Below are 7,438 nucleotides of genomic sequence, written 5' to 3'. Positions count from 1 at the left end.
TAAAGCAGAATTCTCCGGTGAATTGCTGCTGTGTGTCGCTCCTTCCTTTCACATCTTTTATTAGAAGGCAAAGCCATGCACTGCACTTGTGCTAATCAAGTATGCTGCACTCAATGTCTTCTTATTAATATTAATAATATTTAAAATTCTGCAAATTCTATTTATTGTGATTTTTGGTGTTCACTTAAATGTGTTTTTTGTAGTACATGCTTAATTACCTGCAAATATGGAAGAACAAAATCAATACTCCTTTCAAAACAATCCATTCCTTAAAATACATTTTCAAAATAATGTTTAATGATTACATTAGCAGTATTAGCTTTTTGCCTATAAAATGGCAAGTTTTTGAGATCTTTATATGGCTATTTTACTCAAAATGTGAATAAATGCCACCAAAAAAAATTATAGCATCATTTGCCTTATTTCCCTACAAGACTTTATTTTTTTTCCGAAAACCTGAGTCCACTCATGGGATATATTATTGTATCAGATGTATATACATCTATACATCTTGGATGTGAATGTCATTCACTGTATGTTGTAGTGGGTGGAATGGTGTAGAAAGGGATCAGAATATGCTATCCTAAAATATGCCGCTTCGGCATCAGAGCTGAGAAACTGTAGATGCAAGAGGAAATTTCTGCCCTCCTATTTGCCTAAAATAAGGGCATAAATTTCCATTTGTAAAAGTGTCCCTTTCCCTACCCCATTCCAGGAAGAGAACACCTCTTAATCACCAGAGACTCTTGCCACAGAGATTACCAACTGGAATCTGCATAACAATCCTTACTAAATAGTCCTTATCTCCCATTAATTTCCCCATATATTTACCTTCCCAAAATGTATCCTCAGGAGGCGGAGCCAGGATGGCGGTGTGAGTAGAGCAGTGGAAATCTCCTCCCAAAAACACATAGAGCTATGAAAATATAACAAAGAAAAATCTTCCTAAAATAGAGACCACAGGACACAGGACAACATCCAGACCACATCCACACCTGCAAGGAACCAGCGCCTTGCGAAGGGGGTAAGATACAAGCCCCGGCCCGGCGGGACCCGAGCGCCCCTCCCCCCGGCTCCCGGCGGGTGGAGAGAAACCGGAGCGGTTTTTATTTTTTTTTTTTTTTGGCGAGCGCTTTTTGGAAGCCTTAGAGGGACGGGCCCCCGTTGCTGGGGAGGCAGGGTGGTGGGACCGGTGAGCAGGTGCCTGGGAACGGCGCCGGAGGACAAAGAATATCCCGCGTTTCTCCCTGCGGGACCGGCGGGCGGGTGCCTGAGACCGGTGCCTGAGAACGGAGGAGGTCGCGCGTTTTTCCCCTTTTTTTTTTTTTTTTCTCTTTTTGGCGAGCGCTTTTTGGAAGCCTTGAAGGGACGGGGACCCCAGTGCTATGGAGGCAGGGTGGCGGGACTGGTGAGCGGGTGCCTGGGACCGGCGCCTGAGGACAAAGAATATCCCACGTTTTTCCCTGCGGGACCGGTGGGCAGGTGCCTGAGACCAGCACTTGAGGACAGAGGAAATCGCGCGTTTTTCCACTTTTTTTTTCTCTTTTCTGCGAGTGCTTTTTGGAAGCCTAAAAGGGACAGGGACCCCGGTGCTAGGGAGGCAGGGCGGCGGGACTGGTGAGCGGGTGCCTGGGACCGGCACCAGAGGACAAAGAATATCCCGCGTTTTTCCCTGTGGGACCGGTGGGTGGGTGCCTGAGACCGGCACCTGAGGACGGAAGAAATCGTGCGTTTTTCCCCTTTTTTTCTCTCTTTTTGGCGAGTGCTTTTTGGAAGCCTTGAAGGGACAGGGACCCCGGTGCTAGGGAGGCAGGGCGGCGGGACTGGTGAGCGGGTGCCTGGGACCAGTGCCTGAGGACAAAGAATATCGAGCGTTCCTTCCCTGCGGGACCGGTGGGTGGGTGCTTTTTGGAAGCCTTGAAAGGACAGGGACCCTGGTGCTAGGGAGACAGGGCAGCAGGACCAGTGAGCGGGTGCCTGGGACTGGCACCTGAGTAAAAAAAAAAAAAAAAAAAAAATCGCTTGTTTTTTCCTTTTTTTTTTTTTTCTTTCTTTCTGTTCCCTCTCTCATTGTTGCTGTTGTTGTTTTGGTTTGGAGAGTGCTTTTTGGAAGTCTTAAAGGGGCAGGACAGGTCACTTAGACCAGAGGCAGGGAATCTGGGGATCTCTGGGCACTCTAATCCCCTGGGCAGCAGGGGGAGATAAATAGCCTCCTGGCCGCTCCCCCTCCAACGGGGCTCCACAATTTTGGAGGAACAGCCCCAGCCAGGCCAAGCCCACAGCAACAGCGGAGATAAACCCCAAAGCAACTGGGCAGGAAGCAGAAGCCCTGTCTGCGCACAGCTGCCCAGCACAAGCAACTAGAGGTCGCTATTCTCCCAGGAAAAGGCTACAAACCAACAAGAAGGGAAGCTCTTCCAGCGGTCACTTGTACCAGCTCTGCAAACTATCTCTACCACCATGAAAAGGCAAAACTACAGGCAGACAAAGATCACAGAGACAACACCTGAGAAGGAGACAGACCTAACTAGTCCTCCTGAAAAAGAATTCAAAATAAAAATCATGAACATGCTGACAGAGATGCAGAGAAAAATGCAAGAGCAATGGGATGAGATGCAGAGAAAAATGCAAGAGCAGTGGCATGAGATGCAGAGAAAAATGCAAGAGCAGTGGGATGAAGTCCGGAAGGAGATCACAGATGTCAGGAAAGAGATCACAGAAGTGAAACAATCCCTGGAAGGATTTATAAGCAGAATGGATAAGATGCAAGAGGCCATTGAAGGAATAGAAGCCAGAGAACAGGAACGTATAGAAGCTGACATAGAGAGAGATAAAAGGATCTCCAGGAATGAAACAACACTAAGAGAAATATGTGACCAATACAAAAGGAAAAACATTCGTATTATAGGGATACCAGAAGAGGAAGAAAGAGGAAAAGGGATAGAAAGTGTCTTTGAAGAAATAATTGCTGAAAACTTCCCCAAACTGGGGGAGGAAATAATCGAACAGACCATGGAATTACACAGAACCCCCAACAGAAAGGATCCAAGGAGGACAACATCAAGACACATAATAATTAAAATGGCAAGGACCAAGGACAAGGAAAGAGTTTTAAAGGCAGCTAGAGAGAAAAAGGTCACCTATAAAGGAAAACCAATCAGGCTAACATCAGACTTCTCAACAGAAACCCTACAGGCCAGAAGAGAATGGCATGATATACTTAATGCAATGAAACAGAAGGGCCTTGAACCAAGGATACTGTATCCAGCACGACTATCATTTAAATATGATGGTGGGATCAAACAATTCCCAGACAAGCAAAAGCTGAGGGAATTTGCTTCCCACAAACCACCTCTACAGGGCATCCTACAGGGACTGCTCTAGATGGGAGCACCCCTAAAAAGAGCACAGGACAAAACACACAACATACGAAGAATGGAGGAGGAGGAATAAGAAGGGAGAGAAGAAAAGAATCTCCAGACAGTGTATATAACAGCTCAATAAGCGAGCTAAGTTAGGCAGTAAGATACTAAAGAAGCTAACCTTGAACCTTTGGTAACCACGAATCTAAAGCCGGCAATGGCAATAAGTACATATCTTTCAATAGTCACCCTAAATGTAAATGGACTTAATGCACCAATCAAAAGACATAGAGTAATAGAATGGATAAAAAAGCAAGACCCATCTATATGCTGCTTACAAGAAACTCACCTTAAACCCAAAGATAAGCATAGACTAAAAGTCAAGGGATGGAAAAACATATTTCAGGCAAACAACAGTGAGAAGAAAGCAGGGTTGCAGTACTAATATCAGACAAAATAGACTTCAAAACAAAGAAAGTAACAAGAGATAAAGAAGGCCACTACATAATGATAAAGGGCTCAGTCCAACAAGAGGATATAACCATTCTAAATATATATGCACCCAATACAGGAGCACCAGCATATGTGAAGCAAATACTAACAGAACTAAAGAGGGAAATAGACTGCAATGCATTCATTGTAGGAGACTTCAACACACCACTCACCCCAAAGGATAGATCCACCGGGCAGAAAATAAGTAAAGACACACAGGCACTGAACAACACACTAGAACAGATGGACCTAATAGACATCTATAGAACTCTACATCCAAAAGCAACAGGATATACATTCTTCTCAAGTGCACATGGAACATTCTCCAGAATAGACCACATACTAGCTCACAAAAAGAGCCTCAGTAAATTCCACAATATTGAAATTCTACCAACCAATTTTTCAGACCACAAAGGTATGAAAGTGGAAATAAATTCTACAAAGAAAACAAAAAGGCTCACAAACACATGGAGGCTTAACAACATGCTAACTAAATAATCAATGGATCAATGAACAAATCAAAATAGAGATCAAGGAATATATAGAAACAAATGACAACAACACTAAGCCCCAACTTCTGTGGGATGCAGCGAAAGCAGTCTTAAGAGGAAAGTATATAGCAATCCAGGCACACTTGAAGAAGGAAGAACAATCCCAAATGAATAGTCTAACATCACAATTATTAAAACTGGAAAAAGAAGAACAAATGAGGCCTAAAGTCAGCAGAAAGAGGGACATAATAAAGATCAGAGAAGAAATAAACAAAATTGAGAAGAATAAAACAATAGCAAAAATCAACGAAACCAAGAGCTGGTTCTTTGAGAAAATAAACAAAATAGATAAGCCTCTAGCCCAACTTATTAAGATAAAAAGAGAGTCAACACAAATCAACATAATCAGAAATGAGAATGGAAAAATCACGACAGACTCCACAGAAATACAAAGAATTATTAAAGACTACTATGAAAACCTATATGCCAACAAGCTGGAAAACCTAGAAGAAATGGACAACTTCTTAGAAAAATACAACCTCCCAAGACTGACCAAGGAAGAAACACAAAAGTTAAACAAACCAATTACGAGCAAAGAAATTGAAACAGTAATCAAAAAACTACCCAAGAATAAAACCCCGGGGCCGGACGGATTTACATCGGAATTTTATCAGACACACAGAGAAGACATAATACCCATTCTCCTTAAAGTGTTCCACAAAATAGAAGAAGAGGGAATACTCCCAAAATCATTCTATGAGGCCAACATCACCCTAATACCAAAACCAGGAAAAGACCCCACCAAAAAAGAAAATTACAGACCAATATCCCTGATGAATGTAGATGCAAAAATACTCAATAAAATATTAGCAAACAGAATTCAACAGTATATCAAAAGGATCATACACCATGACCAAGTGGGGTTCATCCCAGGGATGCAAGGATGGTACAACATTCGAAAATCCATCAACATCATCCACCACATCAACAAAAAGAAAGACAAAAACCACATGATCATCTCCATAGATGCTGAAAAAGCATTTGACAAAATTCAACATCCATTCATGATAAAAACTCTCAGCAAAATGGGAATAGAGGGCAAGTACCTCAACATAATAAAGGCCATATATGATAAACCCACAGCCAGCATTATACTGAACAGCGAGAAGCTGAAAGCATTTCCACTGAGATCGGGAACCAGACAGGGATGCCCACTCTCCCCACTGTTATTTAACATAGTACTGGAGGTCCTAGCCACGGCAATCAGACAAAACAAAGAAATACAAGGAATCCACTTTGGTAAAGAAGAAGTTAAACTGTCACTATTTGCAGATGATATGATACTGTACATAAAAAACCCTAAAGACTCCACTCCAAAACTACTAGAACTGATATCGGAATACAGCAAAGTTGCAGGATACAAAATCAACACACAGAAATCTGTAGCTTTCCTATACACTAACAACGAATCAATAGAAAGAGAAATCAGGAAAACAATTCCATTCACCATTGCATCAAAAAGAATAAAATACCTAGAAATAAACCTAACCAAGGAAGTGAAAGACTTATACTCTGAAAACTACAAGTCACTCTTAAGAGAAATTAAAGGGGACACTAATAAATGGAAACTCATCCCATGCTCATGGCTAGGAAGAATTAATATCGTCAAAATGGCCATCCTGCCCAAAGCAATATATAGATTTGATGCAATCCCTCTCAAATTACCAGCAACATTCTTCAATGAATTGGAACAAATAATTCAAAAATTCATATGGAAACACCAAAGACCCCGAATAGCCAAAGCAATCCTGAAAAAGAAGAATAAAGTAGGGGGGATCTCACTCCCCAACTTCAAGCTCTACTACAAAGCCATAGTAATCAAGACAATTTGGTACTGGCACAAGAACAGAGCCACAGACCAGTGGAACAGATTAGAGACCCCAGAAATTAACCCAAACATATATGGTCAATTAATATTTGATAAAGGAGCCATGGACATACAATGGCAAAATGACAGTCTCTTCAACAGATGGTGCTGGCAAAACTGGACAGCTACATGTAGGAGAATGAAACTGGACCATTGTCTAACCCCATATACAAAGGTAAACTCAAAATGGATCAAAGACCTGAATGTAAGGCATGAAACCATTAAACTCTTGGAAAAAAACATAGGCAAAAACCTCTTAGACATAAACATGAGTGATCTCTTCTTGAACATATCTCCCCGGGCAAGGAAAACAACAGCAAAAATGAGCAAGTGGGACTACATTAAGCTGAAAAGCTTCTGTACAGCGAAAGACACCATCAATAGAACAAAAAGGAACCCTACAGTATGGGAGAATATATTTGAAAATGACAGATCCGATAAAGGCTTGACGTCCAGAATATATAAAGAGCTCACACGCCTCAACAAACAAAAAACAAATAACCCAATTAAAAAATGGGCAGAGGAACTGAAGAGACAGTTCTCCAAAAAAGAAATGCAGATGGCCAAGAGACACATGAAAAGATGCTCCACATCGCTAATTATCAGAGAAATGCAAATTAAAACTACAATGAGGTATCACCTCACACCAGTAAGGATAGCTGCCATCCAAAAGACAAACAACAACAAATGTTGGCGAGGCTGTGGAGAAAGGGGAACCCTCCTACACTGCTGGTGGGAATGTAAATTAGTTCAACCATTGTGGAAAGCAGTATGGAGGTGCATCAAAATGCTCAAAACAGACCTACCATTTGACCCAGGAATTCCACTCCTAGGAATTTACCCTAAGAACGCAGCAATCAAGTTTGAGAAAGACAGATGCACCCCTATGTTTATCGCAGCACTATTTACAATAGCCAAGAATTGGAAGCAACCTAAATGTCCATCGGTAGATGAATGGATAAAGAAGATGTGGTACATATACACAATGGAATACTACTCAGCCATAAGAAGTGGAAAAATCCAACCATTTGCAGCAACATGGATGGAGCTGGAGAGTATTATGCTCAGTGAAATAAGCCAAGCGGAGAAAGAGAAATACCAAATGATTTCACTCATCTGAGGAGTATAGGAACAAAGGAAAAACTGAAGGAACAAAACAGCAGTAG

At 41.8% G+C, this 7,438-nt stretch overlaps 1 protein-coding gene across 1 annotated transcript in view; it reads right to left on the bottom strand.

The window, feature by feature from the left end:
• Positions 1 to 797: 797 nt before the first annotated feature.
• SETD4 (SET domain containing 4) overlaps positions 798 to 7,438 on the bottom strand; it is a 55,131-nt gene continuing 48,490 nt past the window's right edge. Inside the window, exon 12 of the mRNA XM_073231386.1 lies at positions 798 to 916. The gene's annotated coding sequence lies outside the window, so the exon portion shown is untranslated. The remainder of the gene's footprint in view (positions 917 to 7,438) is intronic.

The sequence above is a fragment of the Manis javanica genome, chromosome 3 (assembly GCF_040802235.1).
Source record: "Manis javanica isolate MJ-LG chromosome 3, MJ_LKY, whole genome shotgun sequence".
Lineage (NCBI taxonomy): Eukaryota > Metazoa > Chordata > Mammalia > Pholidota > Manidae > Manis > Manis javanica.
This window is presented reverse-complemented; position numbering and strand designations above follow the sequence as displayed.